The sequence below is a fragment of the Bombina bombina genome, chromosome 2 (assembly GCF_027579735.1).
Source record: "Bombina bombina isolate aBomBom1 chromosome 2, aBomBom1.pri, whole genome shotgun sequence".
NCBI lineage: Eukaryota > Metazoa > Chordata > Amphibia > Anura > Bombinatoridae > Bombina > Bombina bombina.
This window is the reverse complement of record NC_069500.1, coordinates 266,180,846-266,200,611: the sequence shown is the minus strand read 5'-3', so window position 1 is coordinate 266,200,611 and position 19,766 is coordinate 266,180,846.

Below are 19,766 nucleotides of genomic sequence, written 5' to 3'. Positions count from 1 at the left end.
ATACCATCTACTAAGTAATTTCATATTTGTTTCACGGAATCTCATCGAGGATGTTGAGGAATTCATCTTAGAGATGATATTTATCCATTCTTTTTCAGAAAGTTTAGAGTGTAATTCTTCCTCCGATTTTTGTGTATATGTGGGGAGCCCTCGGGATATTCCCTGCGTTATTAATTTATATGTGGTGGATAAGTGTCCCCTGGGTATCACTGTTGTGTAACATAACGACCCAAACGGTGTTAATGTTCTGCTGATTTTAGCTTTTTCCGGGTGTGAAGTAATTGAGTGGGCTAGCTGATGGTACTTAAACCATTGATTAAAGTGTGTATTGCCTAGGTTAAGTAATTGTGGTTGTGTGCGTAGTCTCCCGTTGTCTAGTATTGCGTGGAAAGGGATTAGTGTGTGTATAGAATGTGTCAGGCCTAGGTTGGTGTTTTCCTCGCCTTCGAAGATGCGATTTGCTAGGATTGGCGTTAGTGGGGAAGGGTTAGATGAAAGAGTGGGGTCCTTCTTAAGCCCTTTATCCCATTGTTTGAGAGTTTTGGCAGTAAGCCAGGAAGGTGTAAGCACTGCCTTCCGTTGTGGTCCTAACAACCAACACATGTTTCCAAGGTTGGCAATATTTGCCATTTCCCTTTCCACAACCACCCATTCCTTATCAGTTTCATCCCTACACCAATTAATAATGCGCGTCAAGTGTACTGCAAACTTATATGTCATTAAGTTTGGGACCCCCAGGACACCTTTCTCTTTGGGCAAATACATCATCTTCATTGACACTCTAGTCATGTGTTTGGCCCAGATAAAGGCATTGATAGTGTTTTGTAAGGACTGCATGTATTGGTCAGGTATGGGGATAGGTATGGCCTGTAACAGATACAGTATCTTTGGGAGTATCATCATTTTTATGGCACTGATTCGGCCCAACCAAGACATTGATTTATAAGTCCAGTCCTGAAGTTCCTGTTTAACTCTTTGGTGTAATGGCAAGAAGTTCAGGGGAAACAATTTGTCTTTATCTCTGGGTATTTGTATTCCAAGGTATTTAATAGAAGTGGTGTTGTGTCTGTAGGAGAATGTTTGTTCTATTTGCTGTATGGTATTTTGAGTGTTGTTAAGACTGAGGAATTCCGACTTAGATTCATTAACTTGGAAGTATGATACATCACTGTACCTGGAAAATTCTGTGGATAGGGCCGTCAAGGATTGTAGTGGATCAGTAAGGGTTAGCATAACATCGTCCGCATAAAGTGCCATTTTATATTCCTTATTGTGTATAGTAATGCCCGAGATGTCAGGATTTTGTCTTATATTTGTCGCTAATGCTTCCATCGCCATTACAAATAATATAGGTGATAGCGGGCATCCCTGGCGTGTACCATTTGTGATTTTGATTGGTGGAGATAATGAGTTATTCAAACGTATTTTAGCTGAGGGGTATCTATATAAAGCAAAAATCTTTTCAATTATAAGTGTGCCAAAACCAAATTTATACAAAACCGCCCTTAAAAAGTCCCAGTTTAGCCTATCAAAGGCTTTTTCAGCGTCCACGGATAAAAATATTGTTGGTATTTCCATCTTGGAGGCATAGTCAATAATATTAATTATTTTAGTCGTATTATCACTAGCCTCTCGTTTCAGTATGAAGCCTGTCTGATTGGTGTTGATTATTAAGGGGAGTATCTTGTTGAGTCATGCAGCTATTATTTTTGCGAATAGTTTTATATCTACGTTAAGTAGCGATATTGGCCTGAAATTGGCCGGGGTAGTGGGGGGTTTCCCAGGCTTGGGAAGCACTGTTATGTGCGCTTCTACCATATATTTAGGGAAAGGGTTATCTTTACTTATGTTATTGAAGAGATATAAGAGATGTGGGGTCAGAATTTCTTGAAAGGTTTGGTAATAACGAGCTGAAAACCTATCAGGACCTGGGCTCTTCCCCCCTTTCAGGTTTTTGATGGCTCGGAGTAATTCTGTTTTAGAGATGGGAGTGTCTAACTCTGTTTTCTGTTCATCATTTAGCGTTGGGAGATTAGTGTTTTCTAGATATGTGGATATACTGGCTCCAGGATCTGTTTGGGAGATTGGGTTATTTAAGTTGTACAATTCATCATAGTATTCCTTAAATTGTGTGATAATTGCCGGAGTAGTATGGATTTTGTGTGTCTTGAAGATGTGCAGTTCATGTATATGGGATTTTAGTTTATTGACCTTCAGGTATCTTGCTAACATTTTCCCTGCCCTGTTGCCCTCATAGAAAAATCTTTGCTTATATTTTTGGGCATTGGTCTGCTGCTCCTGGGCAAGAAGTTCCCTGAGCTGGTATCTACACTCCTGCAGTCTGCTAAGAATGTGGGTGTCTGTGGGTTTTCTCTTATGTTGTATTTCCAAGTTCGAAAGTTGTGTAGTGAGATCAGTGTATCGGTACCTTTCTATTTTCTGTTTCTGAGCTTTATATTTTTTAAATTCTCCTCTCATATAGCATTTATGTGTTTCCCATATGATTATGTCATCTGTCTCTGTAGTTTTATTAATTTCAAAGAACTCTTTAAGTGAATTGGCTAGTCTCTCCTTTCCGTCTTCAGAGTCTAGTAGGGAATCATCTAGTTTCCATTGAAACTCAGAGTTCCTAGTGTTGGGCCATTGTAATTGTATAAGCATTGCAGAATGGTCAGACCATGCGGTCGGTTTTATCATGGAATTTTTGGAGTATGGTAGGCCTTATTGGTTAATGAAAAAGTAATCTAAACGGGTATAGGTTTTAAAAGGGGTCGAAAAGAAAGTATAATCTCGCATCTCCCCATTGAAATACCGCCAAGAATCGAAAAGGTTGTGTTCTCTTAACATTTTCCAAAGAAAACGAGTAGTTTTAAGGGACGCCCCCGATTTGGGGTTTGAGCTATCTATTTGGGGTTGTATAGGGAAATTAAAATCCCCTCCCAATATAAGGACTCCTCTAGAAAAGTCCAGTATTCTCTGAAACATCATCTTAAAAAAGACTGTTTGTTTATTATTTGGCGCATATATATTTATGAGGGTCACTGGGCTTCCGTATAGTAGCCCAAAAATCCCTAAGAACCTACCCTCTCTATCCTTAGATGTCTGAATATGCTAAAAAAGCAGTATTCTTGTCGATAAGGATACTAACTCCTCTTTTCTTTTGCGTGAATGAGTTATGGTATTGTTGTGCATAATGTTGACCGTGATACTTAGGTTCCCTATGTTTTTTGTAATGTGTTTCCTGCAGGAAGAGGATATTTGCTTTGCACTTATGTAAATCTGCTAGTGCTGTTGCTCGCTTTTGGGGTGAATTAAATCCTTTTACATTCTGGGATATAATATTTTAATTATGTGCCATAAGAGTTGTCAGGGGTATAATGGAGAATTGTAGGCCTATATGTAGTATTTAGTCGTCTGAGTCTACATAATATTGTGTAAACCTGATTAACTTTATAACAGTGACTCTCTGATCTCAGTGACCATGGGAATGTTATGTCAGGGCCTGACCCGCAGCTGTACATCATAGGTATACCTTTTAAAACTTGGAAATTAATTGAACAGTATGTAACCTCGACATTAACAGTACAAACTATAAACATAACATAAAACACATCAGTAAATGAATCTCCAAAAAACATTTTCTAGACGTCAAAATTAGAAAGTAACTGATTGCGAGGGCGGAGCTAGCCAGCAAGCAGGAAAGAAGCACTTAGCTGGAGCTCTGGGCTAAGAGAATAAAAATAATTGTTTTCAAAGTTCTTTAGACCCAAATAGCAGTGTACATTTGGTCCTGTGTGCTTCCAAATACTACTGAGAGGCAGCAGGACAAATTTCAGGCGTTTTTAAGCCATTTTCGAGTGATCCGATTTTCAGGACCAGGCCAAAATCAGGAAAGGCTGGGGATGCGGCCTACCCCGGACCGGAGACAGAACAGCAAAGGGCCAAATTCATCATATATAAACTCCTAACCATCCGACCTCTCAGACTACACAGATCTGACCCTTGGCTCAGATGCAGCAAGCCAAAATTAAGCTTTAAAAGGTGAGCAGCTTACCGGAAGGTTTTTCATCAGAGGAGGTGAGGGAGGCCTCAGGAGTCATTGCTGGGAAGTGAAGACTGAGAAGATCAGACAAAAAGAAGGTGAAAAGAGCTTCTGGAAATCACATATATGCTCTGGAGACTACATCAGGGACCAACAACATAAGGGTGAGTGGCGGGAAAATCGCCATTTCTTTTTTCTTCTCTCTGATACATCATCACTATTAAGACTGAACTGTACATCCACTCAATATATCAATCTTTCACAAAATTTTACATTGAGAGTGAGTGGGCATTATAAACTGGCTCATTTTCTACAATATAAAGAGAAGATATTGGGGGAAATTCCCAGAGCATATAACATCTAAAAGCTGCAGACTGATTAACTATATGCCTAACTAGGCAATGAGCATGAGAAGTCACTAATAACAGATTCAGGGCTCTTAACTTAAGTAGTTCTAAGTTTGCCACAGCAGGTAACATCTCACATCTCACTAACCTGACTCTGCACCTTATCAAGGCGAGAGTGGGACACTTTTAGCGAGAATATCTGTGGTAAAAGCTGTCACGTGGACACTAGAACGTAAGGCCCTGGGATACTAAAAAATACCTTCAGCACTTTAGAAAAAGATTTAAACTCTGCAATGTTTGGTTAAGCTTATAAAAATTCAACCTGGAGTAGTCTTACAGAGACAATGAAGTTATAATCTGTTAAAATGCTGCCCAGCAACTAACTTATGTTTTTGTAAAACGGATGGAGGAGGAAAGGGAGGCGAGGTGAGCAAAAGAAAATACAGGGGTCGTGTTTTCAATATATCTGTAGCCCAGATTAACTCTATAACATATTTTCTGAAAGAAGTCACTCTCCAAGATGAAGAGCAGGAACCAAACAGTAAAGGACTGCTTATCTAAGTCGCAGCTTAAACTTAAACTCATAGATAAAGCGGCCTCTCCAACAAAGCTACCTACTGAAGTAGAATCAACAGAAGAGGATAGCCAAATAGGAAAAGATATTCCAAACAATGAACTGTTAACCCAGATCAAATCCTTCTTCCATGAAGAGTTGAAAACAGCAATACATGACCTCAAAAAGGACATAAGAGAAATAGGGGGAAGGACAACAGAATTGGAAAACAAAATTGATGATATCACGGAAGAGATTCCCCAAATCAAACACACCCTGTTAGACCATGCTATATATATCAAAAAGCTTGAAGAGCAGGTGGAAGACTTAGAAAACAGATCTAGAAGATCAAACCTGAGAATCAGAAACCTCCCAGAAGATTACAAAAATCTCCAAGCGGATGTTACGGAAATATTCCACCAACTAATTCCAGATACAGAAATCAACATGCTGCTCTTCGATAGAATCCACAGAGCTCTCACCAGACCCTCCCAATCCAAAACCAGAGACATTATAGTTAAACTACATTATTATCATGTCAAGGAGATGATTTTGCAGGCAGCAAGACAAGCTAAGTCGATCACCTATGAGGGACACAATATCCAAATATATACGGATCTATCTCCCATAACACTGAGAAAAAGACGTGAAATGAAACCGATTGTAGAAGCACTTAACAAAGAGAAAATAAGATACCGCTGGAACTTTCCCTTCAAGTTGATCTTTACTCACCAGAATACCTTGTATTCTTGCTCGTCACTAGAGGAGGGACAAATGACACTCAACAAACTGGATATAACAATGGAAGAACCCACAACGCAGTCCACACAGCAGACAGCGAGAAGACCACCCCAGAGAGAATGGACTATGGTCACTAAAAAAGGTAACCCAAAAAAATCAAGACCAACTACACCCTCCAATGAAGACCAGAACTCCAACAGCGAGGAGAATCCTCCTGTCCATTGAAGAAGACATCCTTATGGAGTCAGGATGAGAAGATCATTAAGAGTAACTTTACCTCACACAGTTGGACTAGGTATATGGTATAATTGAAGGAGACAGTCCACGAATGGTAATTGAAAAGTGTATTGTCTCTCTCTCCTTTCTTTTTTCCTTTTTCTCTTACTTTCTCAACTTATCTCTATCCTTCATTCTCCTTTTGCTGGTATGTTCTCTCCCTCAAGGTATAATATCTGATTACATCCTTATGGAACTAGGGTGAGAAGATCCATAAGAGTTTGAACATTACCTCACACAGTTGGACTGGATATAAGGTATAATGGAAAGATACATTAGTACACGAGTTGTAATGGAAAATTGTATTGCCCCTCTCTTCTTCTTTTCTTTTTCTCTTACTTTTCATACCGATCTCTATCCTTCACTCTCTTTTTTGCTGATATGTTTTCTCCCTCAAGGTATAATGTCAGATTATAGAAAATAAGAAAGTTATAACATGACTATTCCAGAGTTGAATACTGACCAGAAGGTCAAAAATTTCGCAGGTGCAGTTTGTGGCACCCAGTTTGAATGTTATATTTAACTGTTTTATGTTTTATTGTTCAGTTCTAAAGGTTCAGGCACAACAGTCACGAAAAACAGGTTCATTAAGACACTCCAAATATGAAGGTATCCTCCTAGTGTGCAAAGGTCCCACATCTCCGGCCCGTACAGGCTACAGGTACCAAGGTTTCCTAGATGTTATTCAGCTTAAAAATAAAAAGTTACCATGCAGATTAAGATACTCTCACATAATGCCAGGGGCCTTAATTCCAATATAAAAAGAAAGAAAGCCATTATAGAGTATAAAGCTCAAAAAGCTAGCATAGTGATGATTCAGGAGACCCACTTCACCTCCACCACAACACCCAAATTTTGGGATAAACTTTTCCCTATTAAATATCATGCTATCAATAAAAAGAAAAAATGTGGTGTTTCTATACTCCTACATGCCTCTCTTAACTTTAAGGAGGAAGAAATAATCACTGATAAGGAGGGGAGATACCTCATAGTAAGGGGATTGATACACAATACACCAATTCTGTTAGTGAACATTTATGCTCCTAATGATCACCAAGGGCCATTTTTCACCAAAATAAGTAAGCTGCTAATATCCTGGAAAAGACACAAAATAATCATGGGGGGCGACTTTAATATGACTTTAGACGATAAATTAGACAGGACAACAACGGACCCACAAAAGAATAGAAGAAAGACCCCAGACCAGCAAATCTTAAGAGATTTATTATTAGACCACAACTTACTAGACAGCTGGAGAGCAGTAAATAGAGGAGCCAAAGAATACACCTACTATTCATCAGTACATGGCACACGCTCTAGAATCGACTTAATTTTAATAAGCCAAATCATACTCCCTCTAGTTACAGAGGCTACTATAAGCAGCTGCGTATGGTCAGACCATGACATGATGACATTAGATCTAGAAGGAGTGTTAAATCCAGGCAGAATAAGATCCTGGACCCTACACCCCAAAGTACTTCAAAATGAAGTCTTTAAACAACAAATTGAGAAGCACATCGATGAATTCATGAGAATAAATTAGGGTTCCACAGCTAATCCAAACATAATTTGGAGTGCTCTGAAAGCTTCGATTAGGGGTTTGATTATAGCTGAATCCTCTAAAGTTAAAAAACAATATAACTCCACATTAGAAAAATTGAGGAAGGAGATTTCCACGATTCGAGAACAAATAATGAGAAATTCTAAGGGAGGGCTAACTAAATTATTAAAAAAGAAAAGTGAGGAACTTAACCTAATGCTTGATAAAGAGGCAATCTCCTCCTTCAAAGCAGTCGATACAAGATACTACACATATGGTAATAAACCTGACAAATTATTAGCAAATAAATTAAAAGATATGACCAGAGCCTCCACCATCCCACAAATACAATTAACAAATGGATCAGTAACCAATGATCCCCTGCAGATAGCTAATGAGTTTGCCAACTACTACAACTCACTCTATAACTTGCCACAACCCAATATTGCAGTAGATAAAGAAAAAGAATTAGATAGGTTCCTGGAGAGTAGCTCACTAAAAAAAATCCCCCAAGAGGATCTAGATCTGCTTAATGCACCTATAACAATTCAGGAGATAAACCAAGCCATTAAAGGATTAAAGAGAAATAAAGCCCCGGGTCCGGACGGGTTCCCAGGCTCTTTTTATAAAGATCTTCAAAAATCGGTGGTACCACATCTAGTAACTATTTTTAATAATATTTTGCAAGGTACAGACATACCACAAGATATATTGACTGCGAGGGTGACAATTATCTCAAAGCCGGGGAAATGCAAACAATATTGTCAAAATTATAGGCCAATTTCACTAATAAATCAGGACCTCAAACTTTTCACCAAAATTTTGGCAAATCGATTGGCTACCCCCATCACAAATTTAATAAATACTGACCAAGTGGGATTCATAGCTCAAAGAGAAGCCCCAGACAATGTAAGAAAGATCATAGACTTGATAAATTTTGCGACAAATAAAGGAATGCCTTCTCTGCTCCTTACTCTGGATGCGGAGAAGGCATTTGACAGGATCAATTGGGATTACATGCTAGCAGTCCTAAATAAGGTAGGAATCAAGGGTCCATTTTATATGGGGTTAAAAAATTTGTACTCTACGCCGGATGCGTTTATCAGACTCTCGGGATATCAATCGAAGCAAATCAAGATCAGGAATGGGACCAGACAGGGCTGCCCACTATCACCGTTGTTGTTTGCATTATGTATTGAACCACTAGCACAGAAAATTAGAGACAACCCCAATATAACAGGAATCAAAGTAGATGAAAATGAATACAAAATATCACTGTTTGCGGATGATGTCATCCTCGCAGTCACTAAGCCCCTACTTTCCCTACCAGTAATATACTCAGAGATAGGTAAGTTTGGTTCACTATCAGGATACAAGGTGAATGAAGGTAAATGTGAGGCCTTAGATATTCATTTACCTAATCACACGAAAAAATTACTGGAGATTAATTTTATCTTCTCTTGGGCAAAGACATCCATCAAGTATCTGGGTATTTTCCTTTCACGAAATGTGCATAATCTATACAAAGAAAATTACACAGGTATATTTAAACAGGTTAAAGCTTTGTTGACCAACTGGGCCAAATACAAACTCTCATTATATGGAAGGATTATGTCCATCAAAATGACGATACTGCCCAAGATCCTCTATCTATTTCGCTCTCTCCCAATAAATGTACCGATTTCAGAACTACAAATAATGCAAAAGGAAATTCTTAAATTTATATGGCAAGGGAAAAGGGCAAGAATTAATAAGGACACGTTGACCAGACATAAATCGGGGGGGGGGGGGGACTTCCAGACTTAATATCTTATTATTATGCAGCTAGAATGGCCCAAACCATCCAATGGCATAGAACGACTAAGACTCCACAATGGGTTCAGTTAGAATCTGATATCATGGAAATAGGCAGATTAGATAGATTACTATGGGCAGACAAACAAGACAGACCTCAAATCCTACGACAGTATGTAGCAATACACCACACCATTATTCTATGGGACAAACTGAACAGAACCTTTTCAATTATCAATAACCGCTCTCAAGCGACACCCTTGATACCCATCAAGTTCATAACAAATTCACAAATGCAGGGAAAATGGGAAAATAAAGGCCTATATCGCATAGCAGATACACTTATCAATGGTAGGATACTGTCTTTTAAACAATATGAAGAACTGGGGGAACCTGATAGAAATCTCTGGTTTCACTACCTACAACTCAAATCCAGGGTACAAGAGATATTAGGAAACACAAAGAAAGAACATAACACTATATACGAGTCACTGTGCTTAACTAAAGAATATAAGAGGGGTATGGTTACCTTACTATATCCACTTTTCAACATCAAAGAGAAGGATAAAAAAAACAATAGCATGATAAAATGGGAACAGGACTTAGGTAGATCTTGGTCAGTCGAAACCTGGGCAGAGAATATCCAGAGAGGTCTTAAATTCTCCCCTAATGCTACATTAAAAGAAAATTACCTCAAGGTAATACATAGGTGGTACATTTATCCCAATAGGTGGGCTAAAGCTGAGGACCGTGAACACCGTAAATGCTACAGAGGGTGCGACGAAGCAGGGACATATCTACATATGTGGTGGCATTGTAGTAAGGTTAGGAGAATATGGGATCGCACCTCACACTATTTAAGCTTAATACTTGAAACTGATATAGCCCTTTCTCCAGAGCAGGCCCTTCTACATTTTCCATTAGAAGGGCATCTAAAGAGGCACTCCAAGTTAGTTAACATGATATGTACTGTTACACGTATGTGCATAGCGAAGTTCTGGAAGATAGATGTTCCTACCTTTGAGTATATTGAAAAGAGAATAGAATACCACTATAATATGTCAAATGCCACGGCAGAACTCCTAAATACTAGGGACCGCTTCATTGAAATGTGGGAACCATATATTATGTATGTGAAAGGGACTAGAAGGGTAAGAAGGATTGACACGTAGAAAATCAACGTTGAAGGTGATAATATATAAGAGTGTTTCTTTCTGTTGTAGATAAGATATTATGTTTATTACGATGACAAAGTTATTCGGAGTAAAATACCGACAAATATATGATGAATGTGACTCTTGAACAGACTGAACCTGTAATGTTACTTGTTTGAAGTTTATTTGTAAAATGATATTTTGATTTGAAAATTAATAAAAATATTTAAACAAAAAAAAAATTAGAAAGTAACTGATTTGATGCTTAGGGGTCATATATGGGGTGACCTTAGAATGATAGTATCACTTACATCTAGGCAATTAAATTGAGACATTATAACTTAAAAAGGCAAGAATAAAAGTGAGACCGGACTCCTGCATTCCCTATCATTACCAACTAGAGATAAAACCTAGGATTTATCTTGATATTAAGGTAGCAAAAAGAAACATGAATCATGAATTATCATATAGTTACGGATCTTCAGGCTCCGATGCAGAATTGTCTTCATCCGTGGCAGCTTGATTCGTGGTTTTAGTAAGTCTCTGTTCTCTTAATACCCCAAAGGGGTTGGGTATTACTTTCCCTTTTTTCTTTTGTGTAGGGACTATATCCCATGATTGTCCTTTTGGTTTCCTTTGGGCTTTTGTCCCTTCTTTACTTGGACTTGCATGCGGTATAGACATCACAGGTGGTTCTAAGTCCAGTATTCTGCAGAACTGTTCCACTTCCAATGGATAAGAACAAAAGACTCTTTTATTGTTGTGAAGAACCAGTAGCTGGAAAGGGAATCCCCATCTGTATGTGGATTTTTTTATTTCTCAAGAGTGTGGTTAGGGGTGATAGTTCCTTTCTTCTCTGCAGTGTCCTCACTGCCAAATCAGCGTAGAATTGTATAACGACCCCTCTGAACCGAACTGGTTGTTTCTTTCTAGAGGCTGCCAAATTGTTTTCTTTCTCCAAAAAAACTTTAAATTTTATTATGATGTCCCTGGGGGGTGCAGTATCTGGGGGTTTCGGCCTGAGGGCTCTGTGAGCCCGAACCCATTGTATGTTCACAGCATTGGAATCATTTAACAAGTGTGTGAACAAAGTGGTTAAATATACTGGGAGATCTTTTGGAAGAACTGATTCAGGGACCCCTCTTAATCTTATATTTTTCCTTCGGCCCCTGTTCTCAAGGTACTCGAGTTTGTCTTGTAGGGATGTTATCAGTTCTGTCTGCCATCCTACTGTATCTTGTATAGCTGTAAGATCCTCTCTCATGATATCTCCCTGGTCTTCTATTGCTTCTATCCTGAAGCCTAGGGTATGCATATCTTGCTTAATCTCCTGCAACTCTTCCCTTATTCAGGTTCTGACCACCTTAGCAATATCTTGTGTTGATGCAAGAGAGGATAAAATGTGCAATGGAATTGAGGTCTGGCTAGTGTCCATTGTTTCTGTAGCGTGAGGAGGGGGATCACTTGGTGAAGGTGGTGTGCAACGTATAGTTTGGCGTTTTTGTGTCTGCTGTTCAGAGGCAGTGAAGAATGCACAGACAGATTGACTTTTATTCAAGGGGGTGCGAGAGTTTTTTGCAAGTTTAATGCCTTTTTTGTAGCCATACTGAGATTTGTCACTGCGATGTCCCCAAAACAAATATTAAGTGAGCACAGAAAAGGCCCAGTTTAAGCAAACAGTCTTGTTAATCACACCAATTATGCTGACTTTGTTTATGTGCAGATGTGAATCTCTTCCTATCAGCTGTATTCCTTCACCTTAAAACGAGTGCTGTTTTACCCCCGCTCCACTCAAAACTATGCTTTTTTAATTGCTTTTAATAGGCCTCAGCTCTATGTACTTGCTGCGCCTCCAGCCCCGTCTCTCCAATATGGCCGGTGTTGAATTGCGAGGTGTGGTCCCTCTAGTCTTACCCCCACCTTAGGAAATTGCCCCTGCAAGCTCCAATGCTCACCACGTAAAGGACAATCCTCTCCGCTATTCTGTTCCTCCTTGCCGCTCTGTCGTGACTGGTGTGGCGTAGCTTCTAAACTTGCTGCCTCACTGCATGCCCGCTGCTGTGATCTTTTACAGCCTGCTCTTTCAGGTTATACGTAGCGGATTAGAACGTGATGGGCATTATAAGAGTCCTTGAGGTGTCCGGTGCACAATCCCCTCACTTGTGCCTCCCTATGCCTTCATTAGACCCATCTGGGTCTCTTTATCTCCGGTCCCCTTTACAGAGCTCAGGGCTTAAGCAGCCATCTTAGCTGCGGCCGGCTCCGCCGCCTCCTCACAGGACTTTTTATGCAAATAATCAATGTACTTTAATGAAACGTTTTCAGGGATATTATCCCCTTAATCAGCATCCCCAAAAACGTTTCATTAAAGTACATTGATTATTTGCATCTTTTCCTCGAATATTGCTTTCTATAGTTGCACCAGGGAAGCACTAAACCAGTGGGAGATAGCAAATAAGGTAAACCCATACCTTTCCTCACGCCCCTCCTCCTTCACCTCTTTAATCCATAACTCCGAATTTTCCTTGACTGATTTAGGAATACAGTTCATCAATAATGACCTATCCAAAGATATAGCTATTCATCAACTTTCAGATGAAGAAAACATATACTCACATGAAAAATTGCAGGACTTGGGGTTTGAGTGGGCCCACAACTGGTTTAACTTCAGGAGAGTCCACCAATACATTACAACCCACAAAAATAGATGTAATCTGCTAAGGTCTTTGACAACCCTAGAAAAGTTATTCACATCTAAAAGTCAAATGAAACATACATTATCCAAACTATTTAATATACTAACTCAACCTCCCCTGGGCAATCTGACACAATCCATAGAGTCCTGGGAGAGGGAACTGGGGGTTATTATCCTCCCCCAGACAGCTGCCACTATATTCAAAAACACCAAATCGTCCTCCGCCTCAGCATCTATAGTGGAACTAAATGATAAAATACTCCATAATTGGTATCTCACCCCTAGGCGCCTACAGTATATAAATTCTTCCCCTCGAGTAGAAATTGATGTTGGCGCTGTGGCCATGTGGGTAGTGGGATGGGACACATGTGGTGGTGGTGCAACACTATAAACCAATTTTGGAGAGACATAATAGGAGAGATAGAAGAGGCCCTCCAGGTGCTTATCCCTTTAGACCCTCTAATATTTTTACTCAACAAACACCTAAAACTCCCATCGAAAGCACAGCAGCAGTATATTATTTAGAATATTAACGAACAGTGCTAAGACGCTGGTTGCTAAAAACTGGAAATCTGCTGCCCCCCCCCCCCCCCCCCACCATACTCATGTGGAGACAAAAAGCCACGGACCTCATAGAACTCAAGGAATATAGATCATATAGGACAGACACTAGGGACTCTTACATCTAAGCACAAACCATCTGGGAACTATACACGATGCACAAATAGGAAATCTGACAGCAAACCTCTGGACACCTAATTCAGACCGATAAATAGAATAGCCAATACTGACTCGGATATCAATTATGGCAACTGATAGCAACCACTATGTACATCGAATTAAGGTGAAGCTGAAACATTAAATTGATTATCTTAGCAATATTGTAGCTTAAATACTTAAATGAACCTCAAAAATTGAGAACAGATGTTAACATGTAAATGATATGTACTACTTTTTGCTTTTGTTATGTAAGTGTTTATTTGTTTCTAAATTACTGTGATTTATAAAATTTCTCAATAAAAAAATTTGGAATAAAAAGTAGAATATATCACTGACAAGCAATGATATAGGCCTCTATGTATGAAGCCGTCTACTTAGCTGCATTCGCCGGCCCAATACGCTCGCCTAAGCTCGCCTACCATCGCCGCCGTGGACCTGAATACGTTCGCCAAAGTTATCAAAAAATCTGTCAAGAAGCCGCACACCAAGTACGGGGCGATGAGCAGCGGACTGTTGTTAACTAACAGTCATCGATCTCGCTGCTCATCGGCTTCTTTGCATCTTTTTTGATAGCCTGTCACTAAGCACCCACACTAAACTACACTGTTTAACCCCCTAAACCGCCGCTCCCGGAGCCCCCCGCACCTAAATAAAGTTATTACCCCCTAAACCGCCGCTCCTGGACCCCGCCACAACTATAATAAATATATTAACCCCTAAACCGCCGCCCCCGGACCCCTCCCCCACCTACATTATACCTATTAACCCCTATCCTGCCCCCCACTACACCGCTGCCACCTATATTCAACTTATTAACCTCTATCCTGCGGATCCTGGACCCTGCCACAACTAAATAAATTGTTTAACCCCTAAACCGCCACACCCGGAGCCCACCGCCACCTATATTAAACTTATTAACCCCTATCCTGCCCCCCACACTACACCGCCGCAAACTACATTAAACTCATTAACCCCTAAACCGCCGCTCCCAGACCTCGCCACAATTAAATTAAATGTTTAACCCCTAAACCGCCGCTCCAGGACCCCGCCGCCACCTATATTAAACTTATTAACCCCTAAACCTAAGTCTAACACTAACACCCCCTTAACTTTAATATTATTTTAATAAATCTAAATAAAACTTACTCGTATTAACTAAATTATTCCTATTTAAAACGAAATACTTACCTATAAAATAAACCCTAAGATAGCTACAATATAACTAATAATTACATTGTAGCTATTTTAGGATTTATTTTTATTTTACAGGCAACTTTGTATTTATTTTAACTAGGTACAATAGCTATTAAATAGTTAATAACTATTTAATAGCTACCTAGTTAAAATAATTACAAAATTAATCCTAACCTAAGTTACAATTAAACCTAACACTACACTATCATTAAATACATTTCCTACAATTACCTAAAATTAAATTAAATTAAATTAAATAAACTATAGTACAAAAACCCCCCACCAAATTACAGAAAATAAAAAAGAATTACAAGAAGTTTAAACTAATTACACCTAATCTAAGCCCCCTAATAAAATAATAAAGCCCCCAAAATAAAAAAATGCCCTATACTATTCTAAATGAACAAGTAACCAGCTCTTTTACCAGCCCCAAAGTAATCTGCTCTTTTACCTGAAAATAAAAATACAACCTCCCCCCAACATTAAAACCCACCACCCACATACCCCTACTCTAACCCACCTAATCCCCCCTTAAAAAAAACTAACACTAACCCCCTGAAGATCTCCCTACCTTGAGCCGTCTTCACCCAGCCGAGCCGAATTCTTCATCCAATCCGGGCAATGTGGTCCTCCATCCGGTAGAAGTCTTCATCCAAGCGGCAAAGAAGAGGTCCTCCATCCGGGCGATGTCTTCCTCCAAGCGGCATCTTCTATCTTCTTTCTTCCGGCTCCATCTTCAGACCGCCGACGCGGAACATCCACGATGGACTAACGACGAATGACGGTTCCTTTAAGGGACATCATCCAAGATGGCATCCCTCGAATTCCAATTGGATGATAGGATTCTATCAGCCAATCGCAATTAAGGTAGGAAAAATCTGATTGGCTGATTCAAGCACATATATAAGTGACTCTATCTGGACCAGGCTCACTGTCTCAAAAAAAAGATAAGATAATGTGCCCTATAAGCAGCTAACCAAAGATCGACCACAAGATCGGAATAATCTTTCCCAAGATATTCCTAAAACAAAAGTAATACTGTATATACAAGAAACTGGAAGCTGGGGGGCGGAGTAATTTCAAGGACTGTTCCAGCTTAAATATTTGTCCCTTAATGAAGATTGCTTAACACAAATGATTTGCACATCTAGTACTACTATTGTGAGCCCCGCCAAAGTGACAGAATCTCAAGACTCTAGTGGGTAACTTGCTGGTAAGAGGCTCTGAAGTCAGCCATCTTGGGCCTATCACTACTGCGTTCTTGGCGCCTACTACCATCTCTCGATATGACAACACCGGAGCAAATTATGGAGGAGATCCATCTTTTTCTAGACGGGTGCTGCAGCATGTTTGAGTGCTTACCCAAACTGGCGCTCCGGCAGGTAGATGACAAGACTCTGGATCATCCTAATCACATGCCCATCTGCATGGCCATGCCGGGGGGGGCGGCGCTTTGGGGCCCCGGAGTCCCTCGCCTCCTGAACATACCGTTTTGGAAGTGGAGAATAGAACTGCCCTCACCGGCCTGTCACCGGGCACGCTAAAGAGCTTCAGCCTCATGCGACAACAAGCACCTCTCACTGAATCCAGTAGTCGCATGCGGGCCCTAGGGCCCTCAGCTAAAGCAACCCAAGACGGCTTTTACCTCACATCCATAGTAACCTTCTCATCGCAAGACTGCTTTGCTCGGATCTGCTCGAGAGCAGCAGCCCACAATATAGTGGCCCAGAGATCTGTGGATTTATACCGCCACTGCTCCAGCAAAGCTCAGTCGACCCTTCACACCTGCGGACTGCAGCGGTCAAGCATCCCAGGCAGGCTGCATAGGTTGGGCATTGGCTAGAACAATATGAACAGCTTAAAAGGGTTCAATACTAGGAGCGGTTGGAACCTTTCCTATGCACCCATAACCTCTCAAAAGTTGAGGACTAATATTGCGCCCCCTTACTATTTAGATCTAGCAATGAAGGCCTAATGGTCTGAAGTTTTAGGCTTATAACTGTATTGGGGACTGACTGTCCGTTTTATCTACATCATTAGTCCAAGGCTTGGCTTATTCTACGTTGTTTTATTTATTTATATTTCTTGTCCTACTCAAAACGCTAGTACTATAGTTATTTTAATACTGTTTGTTGTTCATTTTGTGATGGGTTGATTTGCAAACGTGCTTTATACATATCCTTAGACTTTATACTTTTTCACTGCCCCATCTTTATCTTGAGGGAACTTGCATGAAACTAATGTGGAGCTAAATCCATAACTCACTCCATGAACAGAATGTTTGTATTATAGTTAATTGACCACCATTGTGTTTATACCTTACATGCTAAGTGGCATGCTTATGGCAGCTTTATATGCTTAGAGAGGTCTTGTAATGCCGCATTGTAACCATTTCAGGCTGCTTGTTATTTATCTTATGCTGCAAGGATGTTATCTATCTGCAATGTACCCACAATAGCAGACCACACATATAGAATTTTCCTGTGCCCATAAGTTTATGTATGTGGTTTAGTTACCTTCTCCACTTTATAAGATACTGATATTTACCAGCTGACTACTCACAATAGTAACTTGAAGAATTTGAGGACCGCATGACCTTAGCCAGACCCATGGTTGCGTATAGCTCCAGCTAATTTTGCTCAATTTAATTCCTAGATTTAGCAAGGCGACCTCTGTTTGGTGACACTACCCCTTAGTACAATACACCTGTCTGCTTGCGGCTGGAGCAGACACACAAGCCTTTAAGGTGTTTTTCTTCCCCTGTTGTGTAAATCCCTTATAGAGTTCCCCTGGTCTCCAAGGAGTCACTTCTAGCTAAAGGGTGTATGAGTAGCCAAGCAATACTCTACTCTACAATATTTTAACTGTTATGTATAGTTGTATCATATTCTGTTACTTGATGGTCTGCTAAGACCGTCGTGCTATCTGATGTTACTGATATTACCCGTGGCTATTGGTTCGTTTTATATTGGCCAATATGGTTATCTCTTCTACTTAGCATAAATCATATTTCACATTACTTATCATTTTTAGATTGCAACCAATTTTGATTGCTGGAGCGTTGTTATAAAGTGAGATAATACCCATGTGCCTAATGTGGGCTGGTCCCACGATACTACCACAACTTAGAATCTCCCAACACATAATAAGCAGATGGAGAAGTATGACACATCTCTTCACTAATGTCCTAGACTTTGGGGGTCACATTATGCCATATAAATCTCCAATCCAATACCTACCCAATTTCCATAGGCCTAGATTTAGAGTTTGGCGGTAGCCGCCAAAACCAGCGTTAGAGGCTCCTAACGCTGGTTTTAGGCTACCGCCGGTATTTGGAGTCAGTCAGGAAAGGGTCTAACGCTCACTTTGCAGCCGCAACTTTTCCATACCGCAGATCCCCTTACGTCAATTGCGTATCCTATCTTTTCAATGGGATTTTTCTAACTCCGGTATTTAGAGTCGTGGCTGAAGTGAGCGTTAGAAATCTAACAACAAAACTCCAGCCGCAGAAAAAAGTCAGTAGTTAAGAGCTTTCTGGGCTAACGCCGGTTTATAAAGCTCTTAACTACTGTGCTCTAAAGTACACTAACACCCATAAACTACCTATGTACCCCTAAACTGAGGTCCCCCCACATCGCCGCCACTCGATTACATTTTTTAACCCCTAATCAGCCGACCGCCACCTACGTTATACTTATGTACCCCTAATCTGCTGCCCCTAACACCGCCGACCCCTATATTATATTTATTAACCCCTAACCTGCCCCCCACAACGTCGCCGCCAGCTACCTACAATAATTAACCCCTAATCTGCCGACCGCAAAGCGCTGCCAGCTACATTATAGCTATGTACCCCTATTCTGCTGCCCCTAACACCGCCAACCCCTATATTATATTTATTAACCCCTAATCTGCCCCCCTCAACGTCGCCTCCACCTGCTTACACTTATTAACCCCTAATCTGCCGAGCGGATCTCACCGCTACTATAGTAAAGTTATTAACCCCTAATCCGCCTCACTCCCGCCTCAATAACCCTATAATAAATAGTATTAACCCCTAATCTGCCCTCCCTAACATCGCCGACACCTAACTTCAAGTATTAACCCCTAATCTGCCGATCGGAGCTCACCGCTACTCTAATAAATTTTTTAACCCCTAAAGCTAATTTTAACCCTAACACCCCCCTAAGTTAAATATAATTTTATTCTAACTAAATAAATTAACTCTTATTAAATAAATTATTCCTATTTAAATCTAAATACTTACCTGTAAAATAAACCCTTATATAGCTACAATATAAATTATAATTATATTATAGCTATTTTAGGATTAATATTTATTTTACAGGCAACTTTGTATTTATTTTAACCAGGTACAATAGCTATTAAATAGTTAAGAAATATTTAATAGCTAAAATAGTTAAAATAATTACAAAATTACCTGTAAAATAAATCCTAACCTAAGTTACAATTAAACCTAACACTACACTATCAATAAATTAATTAAATACAATATCTACAATTATCTACAATTAAACCTAACACTACACTATCAATAAATTATTTAAATACAATATCTACGATTATCTACAATTAAACCTAACCTGGTCCTCGGAAGTCTTGATCCAAGCCTCGGAAGTGTTGATCCAAGCCCAAGCGGGGGGCTGAAGAGTGACGTCCATCCTCGTGCTGAAGTCTGGATCCAAGCAG